Source organism: Dipodomys spectabilis, unplaced genomic scaffold, assembly GCF_019054845.1.
Source record: "Dipodomys spectabilis isolate Male_0828 unplaced genomic scaffold, ASM1905484v1 ptg000169l, whole genome shotgun sequence".
Classification (NCBI taxonomy): domain Eukaryota; kingdom Metazoa; phylum Chordata; class Mammalia; order Rodentia; family Heteromyidae; genus Dipodomys; species Dipodomys spectabilis.
The window spans coordinates 514147-529129 of NW_024870846.1; positions in this window are offsets into that span (position 1 = coordinate 514147).

The following is a 14983-nucleotide window of genomic DNA, read 5'->3' on the forward strand; positions in this document are numbered from 1 at the left end:
AGTGAGCCCTGGCTGCCACCAGAACACAGCAGCGCAGGACTTCCTGACTGACAGCTCAGCAAGCTTCTGGATTTTCTTCTGCAAGCCCAGAAGAATGCCCTCTTCCTCCACACCCATCCTGTGGAAACACCCCATGGTGCGTGCAAGATGAGTGATCCAGGGGAAGAGGCTGATATCACCAGACACAGGGATGGGGATATCTGTTACTCCACCTGATTGCGAAAACTCATATTTATTAAAGTCTGACTTCCAGCTCTTCTCTCAACAGTGTTTCCAAACCTCGAACACTGGGGTTAATTTCCCTTTTCCATTCACTTCAAAGGTTTTATAAACTTCCTTCCCTCTCTCATAGTTTCTTCTTACTCCAGAGGAGAAAAAGAATGCCAAAGTATCGCTTTAATTTCATGTCCTTGTCTCTTACCTAGTTTATTAAAGTAAAAAGGGAGAATAGTTGTCCAGAATTTAGTTGAGTCATCATTCTTTCTGCAGTATAGACTTGGCTCAGCTTTTCCTTTCTGTGTGTGTGTGTGTGTGTTTAATTTCTATCTTTCACTTGTTTTGGAATCATACTTCAACATTCATAAGCTTAAAAATATTATCTTTATTTCTATTGTATATACTCCCTTACATAAATCAAAAGACACCCCATCCATCCATCCATCCATCCATGCAACTATTATTTTATGGTTAATGTATTCTTCTTGTTATTCTGGTTTGGAGAGTCAAAGCTCAGCACCTCTGTCCTTTGCTTCTGTAATATGGCTTTGCTCTCAAACATGTCATATTGTATTTTTTGCTTACATTCACCATGAAGTTTCTGGTCAAAAGTTATCCATGTTTCACCCACAGATAGATACTGAGATACCATTTGTCTTTTAAATATGTTGTAAATTGTTCTACTGGTGCTGAAATGATGGACAGAACTTCTGGCGATTTAGTACAAAGCAGAGTAGTAGCTCCAGACTGAACCAGAGGTCACAATTCCTTGATTCAAACAGAAATGTCTTTTTCTACTTCTGAATGCACTTGGTAGAACAGTGAAAAAGTGTGAATTTATTAAAGTTCAACTTTTCTGTGCACATCTTTTCATATCGATTGTGATAATATGGGAGATATCCTAAAATACAAATTCACAAGAACTTATCAAAAACCATATGAGGAATTTCTGTGCACCCTTCTACTTGGTTTCCCCAATAAGTACCATTTTGCATAAGTGTAGTAGGAACAGACACCAAAGTAGTTCAGGCCATTCACGTAACCAGTGGGAAGAAGTTTCAGAGTTAATTTCTTAGAGATCTTTTTTTTTTTTTTAAACTGAAGAAAATGTTCAGACTTGTGTGGGAGAAAAGCCAAGAGAGAAGCCAGCCAAGATAGATAACACTCTTCACTTTTTCCTATATGAAAGCAATTAATTTTGACATGATGGTAGATTCAAGTCCAGTGGTGTGACATGACATGGAAGGAAGGTAATGATAATGTGTAGACAGGAGTTGCCATTTAACAAAGAAATTTATGATCACAGTTCATCTTGTTCGATGAAGGACTTCGTTCCTGTTGTGTAGGTATTTCCTCCCTCATCTTCCCCTTCAAGAAGTTCCATGCAGGCCAGAATGACTGGTTTACATCTTAGAGTGTCCAAGTTCCTGTAGTGTAAATTATCAATACTCCGGCGTGGTCTTTTCTTTTTGTACTTCCCCCTTACTGTGCCACCTGCCTATTATCTCCCCAAGTTGGGGATCAGTCTCAGAAGAGCATGTCCCTGGCTAATTCCTCTCTGGAGAGCTGATAATGGCTCAAGGGGCCAGAGGCTCACCTGGCAGGCCAGCGAGTTCTTGTTCAGCCTGGAGGAGTGAATTAACATGGGCTGCTTCCTGGAGTCAGGAAGGGCACGGCCTGAGCCTGCCTCCTGGTGGATGGGAGGGACAGGACGTGCTGCTGCTGGGCTGGCCCTCTAGGGTCATGAGCCAGCTTGCGTTGGTGCAGCACTTCTTGTGTATGCCCTTGACTGCCTCTTGTGCAACAGGGTATACTAGGGAGGTGTGCTAGGCGTACTGGGGAGGATGAGAGAGAAAAATGTGCACTCTCTCATCTGGACCGAAAGTCCCTCCTTCGTTTTCAGGCTCAAATATACAATAGTTTATTTATTGATCAATTGACTTACATGTTCGTGTTGTAAATGAGAAAGCCTAGCCCCAACTTTCAAATAGGGTTTGGTGGGTTGGACATGGGCAGCTATTGAAAGTAAGAAGAATTTCTGTATCAAGCAAGAGATCTAGGAGCTGTAGTAGGGATTACAAACCAACTTGTTCACATTCCTAGCTCAGTCTCTAGACAATAGATTGGGTTCAATCAATTGCCAGCTTTCTCCTTCTGTGAGATATGCTATCAGCAGGTCAAAGTGAACTTTGAGTCTTTCAGCAGTTCCATCTACATGCTGAAACCCGTCCTTTTTTTAGACTGACTATGGGGGGAATGCAGGCCATGTTTATTCCAGAAACTTCTCCCAGTGATTGAAGTAATCAAGTATGGTGAAGACAGGACCGAGAGCTCAGTGCTGGTGTATCTGTTTTCACCAGAACCACAAACGTTTTGATTACATGCCCATTCATAACTTATTTGCCCATCTGTCTCCTTGTTCCTAATTAGTTAAGTTTTGAACCCTGACTTGAAACCAGTATTCTCTAAAATACAAAAGTCAGAGGAGACCAATTGTACCCTCACGTTGTTCTGCATTTTACAGTATCTTCCAATAAGTGAACAAGTATACTTATTGTATAAATAAGTACCTTCAGAGGCCAAGACCTCAAACGTGGTTAGACTCAGCATGGAAGATACCAGCCAAGGACTCTGGAGCTATTGCTCTACTACAGCGAACCCAAAGCCTCAGTGTTCTGTACTCTCTAGCCTAAGCGAGCAACCTGCAGTTACTTGCGCACTTTTGTTCTTAACACTCTGAGCAAACACAGGCCACAAACACGGTTACAAGCTGTGTTTGAAGAAGAAATTCTAGTTTGTCTCTTCTTTGTGAAGTTGCTGATTTCAGTGACACACCGATCTTTTAACATTTGACCTGGGACATTATAGGATCTCAGGGTTAACAATGGAGAGTGTTGCTTGGTTAATAGACACTGTATCATTTCCTAGGAAATAATATCGTATTATGATGAGAAGCAAGTAGTCAGATGCCCTTTGCTTCTAAAAGTCTCTGATTAAGAAATCAGAGACTGAAAATAAGCAATCACCGTAAATTCAGTTACAGCCAATTAACAACTTAGTAAAAACCAGCCAGGCATCAGTAGCTCAGAAGGCTGAGATCTGAAGATCGTGGTTCAAAGCCAGCCCAGGCAGGAAAGTCTGTGAGACTCTTATCTCCAATAAGCTACTCAGTAAAAGCTGCCAATGGCGCTGTGGCTCAAGTGGTAGAATGCTCACCTTGAGCAAAAGAAGCCCAGGGACACAGCTGAGAGGCAGATTTCAAGCTCCAGGAACGGAAACAAAGAGAAACAAACAACAACAACAACAACAAACAACAAAGAAAATAGCAGTAGCCTGAGTTATTTCACAAGGCTGCTGAACTTCAAGTCTCAGCAAAGGGGCTACAACCAGGACAGGGAGAGGGGTGGAGGTGGGCGTGGGGGTGGGTGTTCTAGAATGATCATTTGATTCAACAACCTTGAGTTACTACTTACAAAAATGAAGCCAGGCGGGTTTTACTAGGATGGCCAGGTAAAAGGGACTTACAGTCTCACCCCTGTGGGAGCAAAATGAGGGGCAGACCGGGCCTCAGAGCTGGGGCCCACGGTCTGAGAGCCCCTCTTCTGCCACCTTGTCTCTCTTCTGTGTCTGGCCTCGGACACCTCGCTGCTCCCGCCACACTCCATGGACCCCGCCCAAAGATTCTAGCACCTTCCTCTCTTCTTTCCTTGGCATCCTGAAGGAACTTTTAGTGTCTTGATCCTTATTAAATCAAACACACTGATTTGAATCGTTCCTATTTTACTGGTAGCCATGTTACATATTTCATCTTTTTTAAATAAAAAGGCTGCATAGATTAAGTTCTGTATGATCTTACACCCTTACCGCTGTGATTTCATATTCCTGACAAAGGAACTATTTTCTCCCTGCTCTCTTCCTTTCCTTTTTCTTTCCCTCACGACTTTCCCTCCTTCCCTCTTTACCTCCCTTCTTTCCTCCTCCTTTCCCTTGCCCTTATTCTTTCCTTTCTTTTCTCCAGTTAAGACTCTTGGGAGCGCAAAGCTCAGCTACGATTAACACCTGACGTTCACTACGCTCTGCTGCTGCATTGCCTTGGGACACGGGGTGGCGCATGCTCAGGACCAGCCTGGTGCTGAGATGCTTATCTCTGCTACCCCACCCGACAAATACAAACCTTGTGTGGTGCAGACTTGAATGAACACAGAAACGGCCGCATGCTTGGACAGGGCGGAGGAGTGGTGAGTTTTTCGAGAGACTGAGAAATTCAGGAGAAAGATCAGCTCTGATAAATTGAAACAGAATGTTCTAGAAACCACAGTCTAGGACCATCTTACTATTGGTACCATAGGTGTTCCGTTTCATTCCAACCCCAGCCTTCCATGGCTCTGGCCACGGAACAGGCAACTGAGCAAGAGACTACACTCCAAGATGGAAGCTGTGGGGCAGGTGGGGTGCAGGACAGGGGTTTCTGAGCCCAGGGTTTTCCTAAAATAGCAGACATTAGGGAGCTGTGGAAGAAGAGATTCATTTTCAATACAGCTGAACTGTATGCTATGCTATCTGAACTATAGATGAAACTCAGAATTTTCTCCAGGCTACATGTGAACAGCTACAGGAAACACCCTTGTGGCAGGGGCTTTGTTGTAGTCCCTGCTGTATGCACCATTCTAAACTAGGACTTAGTGTGTAGTAGGTGCTCAATTAAATAGTGGTAGCTTCACCCAAGTTGTGGATGAGTCCAAGTGAGGGAGGATCCTCCTTTGTTGTGTCTATTTAGGCTTGTCATTAAATATGCTCATTCCTCAGAGTGAGATCAGCTTTCTCTGACTCTTCTCATAAAAATCTCTCAATTTTATAAGTAGTTATTAGAAATGGGTGCAACTATCTTTGTACAAACTTTAGACTCAAAATGGATCAAACACATCAAACAGCCCTGAAACTTTGAAATGACTAGAGGAAAATACAGAGTAGACACTTCAAGATATAAAGAGAAGCAACAACATTCTGAATAAGACCCATGATTTCTCAGGAAATATGAGCAAGAATTGACAAATGGGATTTCATCACATTAAAAAGCTTTGGTATATCAAAAGAATCCATTACCATAATGAAGAGACGGTCTACAGAATGGTTGTGAAACATCTTTCTCAGCGATTCATCAGACAAGAGAGTAATAATATGCAGAATATATAAAACGCTCAAAAAATTAAACACCAACAGTACAAAGGTACACAGTGTCTAAAGAGCCAAATAAACTGAATGGACAGTTCTGAAAATAAAGAAGTACAAATGACTAATAAATGTGTGAAGAAACGTTCTACCTCTTTAGGTATAACTGAAATTCCAATAAAAATGACACCAAGACTCCATCTCAACCCAGAAAGAATGGCAATCATCAAGAAAACAAATAACAACCAATGCTGGCAAGGATGTGGGAAAAGGAACTTATATTCTGTTGGTGAAAACATAAATTAGTCCAACTTCTATAGAAATCAGCATGGAAGTTCCTTACGAAATTAAAAATAGAACAGCCACATGCTTTGCTACAGGAACCCGTCAGCACACGATAGAGACCTGCACACGTCTGTGTATGGCAGTAGTTTTCTCAATAACCAAATTATGGGATCCGCTTAGCTACCCAACTGCTGATGAATGGATAAAGAAATGCCTATGTCCACAATGCAGTATTATTCAGCTATAAGCAAGACTGAAACTATTTGCGGGAAAATGCTACTGGAGGTGATCGTATTAAGCAAATTACGTCATATTGAGAAAAGATAAATGTTAAAAATGCATGAAACCTATGAGGTTACCTTGAGTTTCTTTCTTCCTTTTTTTATTTGCTGGTCGTGGGGCTTTGATTCAGCCTCAGCGCTGTCTCTGAGCTTCTTTTGCTCAAGGGAAACACTCTATCTGTGCCACTTCTGTCTTTTTTGAATAGTTTATTAGAGAGAAGAAGGTCATGGAATTTCCTGTCCAGGCTGGTTTTGAACCATGATCCTCAGATCTCAGCCTCCTGAGCAACCTTGATTTTCTTCTAAGCTGTCTGTTACAAGTTTTATAGCTTTGCAGCTTGGGGTCAAGTCTACAATTAATTTTGGGTTAATATTTGTAAAATGTGTGAGGTTATTATTAAGTTGTATTTTCTTTTTTGTTTGTCCGTTGTCCAGGTATGATTTGTTGAGTCATTGAACTGAGTCCAAATTCATATGACTCTATACTTGTCTAGATCTAGTTCCTGGCTCTTCTAGTTCCACTCATTTGCTTGCTCATTCTTTTTTTGTTTGTTTGTTTGTTTGTTTTAAATAAGTTTTGTATTGCGAAAATACTGTACAGAGGGATTACAAGGTAATGAGTATATTTCTTATCAAGCATTGTTTCCTCCTCCTTTGTTTTTCCCTACCATCTCTTCCCTCCATCTCCACAACTACACTCCGTCCCCCCTCACCTAAATAGTAACGTTCGTTTTTCAACATAGCGTCTTGCACATCTCATTGTTGCAATGGGTCCACCTGTATCCCTGTTTAAACAATTTGCTTTTTCCCTTCCCCTCTCCAAATTATACCAACATCAAATACAGTGAAAACAGGGGTTATGCTGTGGGGGAGGGACATACAAAGCAACAAAAAAAGCATGTGGTACCTTATAAATACGTTAGAAACAATACCAAGAAAGAAAAAAATAAAACACTTGTGTCCTTATCTTGGGCTTCATTTCGCTTACCATCATCTTGCTCGTCCTTACCCTAACAACATGTTGCCTTCATTATGGAAGCTGTAAAATGAATTTTTAAAATTTGTAATGTCAATTCTCTACAAAAAGGAGTGGTTTTTTTACATTGTTTGTTATTGTGTTTGGTATTCTGTGTCTTTTGCTTATTTAATCAAACTTTAAGTTGCATGTATGCATGCAAAGTCTCTTTTTAAAAAAGAGGGGATAGATCAAACCTATAAATCAATTTGTGAAAGACTGAAATTTAAGTGATGAATATTCTTATCCAAGAACATGGACTATCTTTTCATTTATTTTGATCCAGATTGATTTCTTACATCAACAGTTTTGACGTTTTCTATATTTAGGTCTTGTATAGATTTTGTTAGATTTGTAAAGAAGTGTTAATTTTTTATGACAACCTAAACAATGCTATGGTTTTAAATGTCAGTTTCTAGCCTTTAATTTCTAGTGTATAAGAAAAAGAATAGACTTTTGCATATTAACAAAACTTCATCTTTGATAAAAGTAACCAAAAAAATCCCAGATATCCTTCACTCAAGGAGAAGTTAAAGTATCTTGTGTTATATCCCTATCATGTAACACTTCTCCAGTGTAAAAAGAAACTGTTGGTAAAGGCAACAATGAATCTTCAGAAAATTAAACTGAGTGACAAGCTGCCAGGGCCCAAAGGTTACATACTGTACGGTTCCATCATCACTGAGGTAACAAACTCTAAAGATGGAGGTCAGACAGGTGAATGCCAGGGTTCAAGAATGGGTGTAGTGACTGAAGCAATGAAAAAAAGCACGAGGAATGCTTGTGGTAATGGAACTGTTTTGTATTTTGAGTTCGTTGGTGTGAACATCCTGGCTGAGACATCGTATTGTAGCTTTGCAAATATTACTATTGTGAGAAACTGATCAAAGGATCTACAGGATCTCTATTATTTCATAAATTGCCTATGAGTCAATAATCTCAAAATGAAAGGCTATTATTGACATACAGTGATTTGATTCATGCATGGACATGCATTAATCCAACAGGAATGAAGCATTTCTATTACTCTACAAGCTTTGTTTTATCCATTTCCAGCCAATCCTCCTGAAGACAGCTGTTTTTTGGGTTTCATTATTTTATTATTATTATTTTATTTATTTATTGTCAGTTGGGGGCTTGAACTCTGGGACTGGGCACTGTCCCTACACTCTTCAGCTCAAGGTGAGTGCTCTACTGCTTGAGCCATAGCGCCACTTCCAGTTTTCTGGTGGTTTATTGGAGATAAGAATGTCATGGAGTTTCCTGCCCAGGCTGGCTTTGCACCGTGATCCTCAAATCTCAACCTCCTGAAGAGCTAGGATTACAGGCATGAGCCACCAGTGCCTGGCTCGGATTTTGAAGTATATGTATTCTCTGAGCTGGACACTGGTAGCTAATGCTTGTAATCTTAGCTACTTTCGAGTCAGAGTAAGAATGGGAGGATTGTTGTTCAAGGCCAGCCTGGGCAGAAAAGTTTGTGAGACATTTTCTCAATCTGTGGAGATTGGTACAGTGGTGCATGCCTATCATCCAGGGTGACATCCAAGGCTGCATTTGGAAAGATCATGATTCCAGGCCAGCCTGGGCAAAATAGTCATGGAGACCTTGTCTCCAGAGATGGAAAACTAGACACAGTGTTGTGTGCTTGCAATCCCAGCAACAGCATAAGGCTTAACTATAGTTGGCTCAATCCAGGAGGGAAACAGAGCCCTATCCTAAAAGCAGAAATAGGAGCAGGAGCCAGCATAGCTCAGCAGACAGGCAAATGTGAGGCCCTGCCTTTAGATTCTCCAGTATCCCTCTCTCCCCACAAAAACAGTATGCACCGTGTACAATTTTTGTTTTAAAGCCTGGCTTATTTCCACTGAGGTGATACATCAGTATTTTGTTCATTTTTAATGCTGGATTTTGATCCTCTGTAAGAAGGTAAATTAATTATTTTTTGGATTTTCTACTTGATGGACATTCAGTATTTGGTTCTCACATTCAAAACTGCTATCAGGAGCTGGGCATGGTGTCTCCCAGCTGTAATCCCAGCATTTGGGAAAGGCAGGTGGAGGCAGGGGGACTGTTAAGTTTGAGGTCAGCCTGGACTTACATAGTGAGAACAAACTTGGGATGTGGGGAGCAGCGATCCACAAATAGCTGTCTCAGGTAAGTACTTCAGAGGAATTGGAGGAAGATGTTCACCCTTAGGTCACAGGGTAAATGTATTCTTGACTTCTGGAAAGAATCCGTCTGTTTTCTGAATGGAATCACTATTGCTGGAGAGTTCTGGTTCATATTCTTGTCAACTTAGTATAATCAGTCTTTGTGATTTACTCATTCTTATGGGTGTGATGTGGTATGCCTTTGTGTTTCTAACTCCCTTATTGTAATGACTCATGGTGTCAAGTATTTTGCTAAATGTTTCCTGTCTCTTTACACATATTCTTTTGTGAAGTGCCAGAACAAATGTTTTGCCTGTTTGTTTTTCTTTAATTTTTTGAATTATAGGGTTTTTTTGGGTATTCTCTATGATATAACATTTCTGTGTGGTAAATAACTTCTCCCATCTGGATTTTTTTTTTAAGTTTCTTGATAGTGTCTCTTGATGGGCTTTATAGGTTTTATTTTTACAAGACCAATTCTCTTTTAGTTTATGTTTTGACTTGTGCATTCCTGGATTCCTTTTGACTTACCTGAGAAAAAAATGTTCCAAGCGTACACATGAGAGTAAGATTGAAAACATCCACACTTCTAGAGCCTAAAAGGGCTCATTAGAATCGGAGGGCTCTCCACCGCCTGGAAAATAAAGCGGTAGCATTGTTGATTGTTTTTCTGGAGACGGTTCTCACACACTTTCTATTTTTTTTTTTCTTTTTGCGTCTCTAGGTCATTGTCAAATGCTAGTCTGACTACATGGAAAGTGCTCTGGGTGATGCTTTAAAATTCTTGATTTTCACATGGCATGACTTCTGTGGAAGGAATTGTTTTATGCACAGGGGAAGAAAAGAATTACAATGTCTTATTGAAAATTGCCCCATGGGTTTTATTTTCTTTGAAAATATTTTCCAAGATAATGTTGAAATGTTGGCAAAAAGTGGAGACTCTTTGTGGGGAGCATATTCCAAGGGTCTTGGAAGCCCAATTGCTGAAGACTTTGTAACTGACAGCAAAATGCATTTGTAGATACCTGGAAAATAAAGGGTGGATCTGGCCACTCCTGGTATTCAGTGAGGAAGCCTGTGTGGGTTCTTGAATTAGTATAGGCTAATAAAAATATTCAACTGAAAAAGATAGGTCAGAGGATGCCAATTAGGCACATGAATTGTTGGTTCCAACAATGGGACTTCTGACTCTGGTTCTATGACCTACACCAATGCATGACTTATAGTCAGGTTGGCCACTGGCATCTCATCATGAGCTCTGTGCTGGGAAAACCAAAGGCAAGAGGAGTAGGTAGGAAAGCACATGTCCTCTGACACCTGGAACCCACAGGAAGCTAGTGGAGGGCCATACTCCTCCGAATTCACCAACAGAGTATGCCCTGGATGGATGGGCTAGACACCACTGATGGACCCCACGGATGCTGTCATCAAACCCCTTGATGCATCTATGACTGAGACTACCAGGGCAGGGCAGGAATTACACCTTGACACTACGTGCATCACATCTTGCTTGGAACTTCAGGGCTTTAATACGTGAACTGCATGCCTGACACACACATAGTGTAGTGTGTGTTTGCACACATGGAGTCCTCTGTGACCAATGAAATAAAAGCCAATAACTCTACCTTATTTTTACCTATTGGTAGACATCTCTGAGAAACTTTTTGTAAGGCCCCTCTAAAGGCTTGAGGGATGTATTAACAGTGATAAACTCCAATAGAATAAAATTAAAAAGCAAAGAAATAGGAGAGAAAGCAAAATAGAAATGGAAAGCTTCTCCACTAGTTGCTATGGAGTTGATCACTGATAACACAGGCCTTCAGTGAGGCCTTACAAAATGGGGCTGGGAAGGTGGCTCAGTGGTAGAGCGCTTGCCTTGCATGCTCGAGGCCCTGGGTTCGGTTCCTCAGCACCACATAAGCAGAAAGAAAAAAGCCGGAAGTAGCGCTGTGGCTCAAGTGGTAGAGAGCTAGCCTTGAGCTGAAGAGCTGAGGGACAGCGCCCAGACCCAGAGTTCAGGCCCCACGACCAGACCAAAAAAAAAAAAAAAACCAAAATGTTGTATATATGTGGTATATCTCACCCCCCCCCCCAACACACACACAATGGAATTCTGTGCTTCCATCAGAAAGAATGATACCATTCCATTTGTTAGGAAATGGAAAGACTTGAAAAAATCATATTAAGTGAAGTAAGCCAGATCCAAATAAACAGGCCCCATGTTTTCCTTATTTGCAATAATTATTATATGTCTAGGGTAATATTATTATATAAGTAGAAAAGCTCAAAGGCTATGTACATATGACCATATAGGATGATGCTAAGCGAAATGAACCCTAAGATATGGACACAAGAGGTTTTCCTTTGCTGTTGTTGTTTTTAATGTACTATGTGATCAATTTTTTTTTGTATTTCTTCCCCCTATGGTATATCCCTGTTCTCACTGTATTTGATTTTGGTACCTTGCATCTTGTATACACACTTATCTAATTAGGGGAGGGAAAGGGGAATAAACAAAATACTGAACCAAGGACCCAGAATGACCCATTGCAACAATGAGATTCACAAGACACTATGTTGGAAAAGAACTTTACAACTTTGGGGGGGTGGGAAGTGGGGGAGGTGGAGAAGGAAGGGGTAGCAGGAGAAAAACAAAGGAGGGGGTAACAATGCTCGACAAGAAATATACTCATTACCCTACTCACTTAACTGTAACCCCCTCTGTACAACACCTTCACAATAAAATAAAATTAAACAATTATTCTAAAGGTAATGTACAGAGGGATTACAGTTATATAAGTCAGGTAATAAGTACATTTCATTTTGAAGTTTCACCCCTTCCCCCATTTTCTCCCTGTTTTTCCTCTCTTGACTCTTCTAAGTTTCATAGTTCATTTCTTACAGTGTCTAGTGAGTATCACTGCTGAATTAGTTCACCCTTTGTCTCACTGTTTTTGCACTTTCCTTTCCTCTCTTCAAATTAGATAAACTTACATACAAGACAAATGGTACAGAAATAAAAAATAGTGACAAAAGGGAATAAACTAAAGAAAAAAAGGAAAAAAAGAACCACAAACTTCTTGCTTGTATTTCTTGGAGTTCATTTCAATAAGCATCATTATATATGATCATATGCACATAGCTGTTGAGCCATTGTGATACTCTCCTAAGAATACCTTCCTTTGTTCTCACTGTAAGAATGTTTAGACTGCTATTTAATCATGTCCAAGTGTAATTATTGTCTTTTGCTAGCCATTGGGTTTACTTGTAGATTTATGGACACATTCTAATTAATACAAATGAGAAAAAGCATGCAGCCTATGTTTCTGTGGGTCTGCCTTACTTCTCTTAATATAATTTTTTCTGTCTTTCCGTTTCCTCATGATTGGGGCAATGCTATTCTTTCTGCTGGAAGCATAGAATTCCATCGTATATATGCACCACATTATCTCGATCCTTTTGTCCACTGAGGGGCATCTGGATTGATTCCATAGTTTACCTATGGTAAACAATGATGCAATGAACATGGTTGTGCTGGTGGCTTTAGTGCGGTCTGGTTGTGGTCATTTGGGTAAATACCTAGGAGTGGGATTGCTGGGTCATAGGGAAGCCCTATGCTTAGTCTTTTGTTTTTCCCATATTTCAGTTCCCTATGAATAGAAGTACATGCTTGTGAGATGTTGTTTGATGTTGTTTGTGACTCTGAATTCTGGTCATAAACTTTGCATGGCTCTATTCTTGAAAATCCAAGTTAAGACTCAGAGGCAGGAGGAATGAATGAGAGGATAAAGAGAGGCACAGAGTATTTGGGGAATTGATGTTCCATTAGGAACCAAACATCAGAAATAAATGATTCCTTTACCATGGGGAAAAATAACAGGGATACAATGTAGATGAGTGACAAAGCTATCAAAGATGACTTTCTTTGATGAGCCTAATTCATAGGAACAAAGAAAGCCAGGAAATTCAATCCTTTTTTTATGGGGTCTCAATAGAGATCAAAACAAAATCAAGAGGTGCACTTGAGCCTGGCAAACCAAGCTGCCACATTGGCTCATATTAGAAAACACTTGCTTTGAGAAGAGAGGGAAGAAAGGTATGGGATCCATTTTAGTTTTCTAATTAGTTGTATACAGTCATTTTTATGAGAACGCTGCGGACTCAATGTAAATTAGGAGCATACTTTTAGATCCAGGTTTTTTGGTTCTTTTTTAATATATATTTTTTATTGTAATGATACTGTACAGAGGGGTTACAGTTACGTGGGCAAGGTAATGAGTCCATTTCCTATTGAGCACTGTTACACCCTCCTTTACATTTCCCCTACCATTCCTTTCTGCCCCAGCTCCCCAACTCCTCCCTCCCCTTTCCAATCCTTCCCCCCCTGCAAAGTTGTAAAGTTCATTTTCAGCATACTGTCTTGTACATCTCATTGCTACAATGGGTCATCCTGTATCCTTATTTCAGCATTTTGTTATTTCCCTTCCCCTCTCCAAATTAGAAAAATGTACATACAAGATGCAGGGCACCGGAATTAAATACAGTGACAACAGGGGTTATACCATGGGGGAAGAACATACAAAAGAAACAAAAAAATTCACATAGTACATTATAAACATCAAGAAGAACAGCAACAAAGATAATACCTCTTGTGTCCCTATTTGGGGTTCATTTCATTTAGCATCAGGTTATATGGTCATAAGTACATAGCTTTTAACCTCTTCTGCTTGTCCTAGACTTATACTAGTTATTGCAGATAAGGGAAACTATGTTTCTTTGAGTCTGGCTTACTTCACTTAATATAATTTTTTCCAAGTCTTTCCATTTCCTAATGAATGGGGTGGTGTCATTCTTTCTGATGGAGACATAGAATTCCATTGTGTGTGTGTGTGTGTGTGTGTGTGTGTGTGTGTGTGTGTGTGTGTGTATCACATTTTCTTGATCCATTCATCTACTGAGGGCATCTGGGTTAGTTCCATCTCTTAGCTATGGTGAATAATGCTACAGCTTTAGTATGGCTTTGTTTGCCTATCTAAAATACATTTAGAACTCAAAAAATCAAATCCCTCAAAAAACAAATCCTCAAAGAAACCACAGCCTGATTAATAAGAGGGCTAAAGACTTAAAGAAACTTTTCTGAAGAGAAAATAAGAATGGCCAAAGGACATATGAAGAAATGCTCAACTTCTCTAGCCAAAAAGAAATGCAAATTCCACCTCACCCCAGTTAGAATGGCTATAATCAAGAACTCTAATAACAACAGATGCTGGAGGGGATGTGGACAGAAGGGAACCCTACTGCATTGTTGGTGGGAGTGTAAACTTGTTCAACCACTTTGGAAAGCAGTATGGAGGTTCCTCAAAAGACTCTACATAGAGCTCCCCTATGACCCAGCAATCCCACTTTTAGGCATTTCCCCAACGATCACAAACAAGGTTTTCTGGTTCTTGTGTCTTGTAGAATGATTTTGTTTTGACTTAGGAGAGGATTACTGCACACTAAAAATACATGGACATAAGACTCTTTCTCCTACCACAAACAGGGAAGTCTGTCTGCACCACTTTGGTTGGAAGTGGTGTGATTTTTCAGGGAGATGTATGGTATATTATATGGACAAGACTGGCCTTTGGCAAGCCAGTAAAGGCTTCTGATCATACTAATTCTGGCTACTGTACCTTTCAACATTTTGTTTCCAGCTCTCATCCCTATCCTTGAACCTTTTGTTTTTCTGCCCCACGTCTGAGTTGTACCTCAGCCTTAGACCTCTAAGTAGTGGTTGCTTGTTGTTTCTCTAAGCTTTTAAACTGAAGCCACAGAATAGCTCTTTCTTGAGTATACTCTGTGTTCTTTTTTATGGCAAGAAGAAT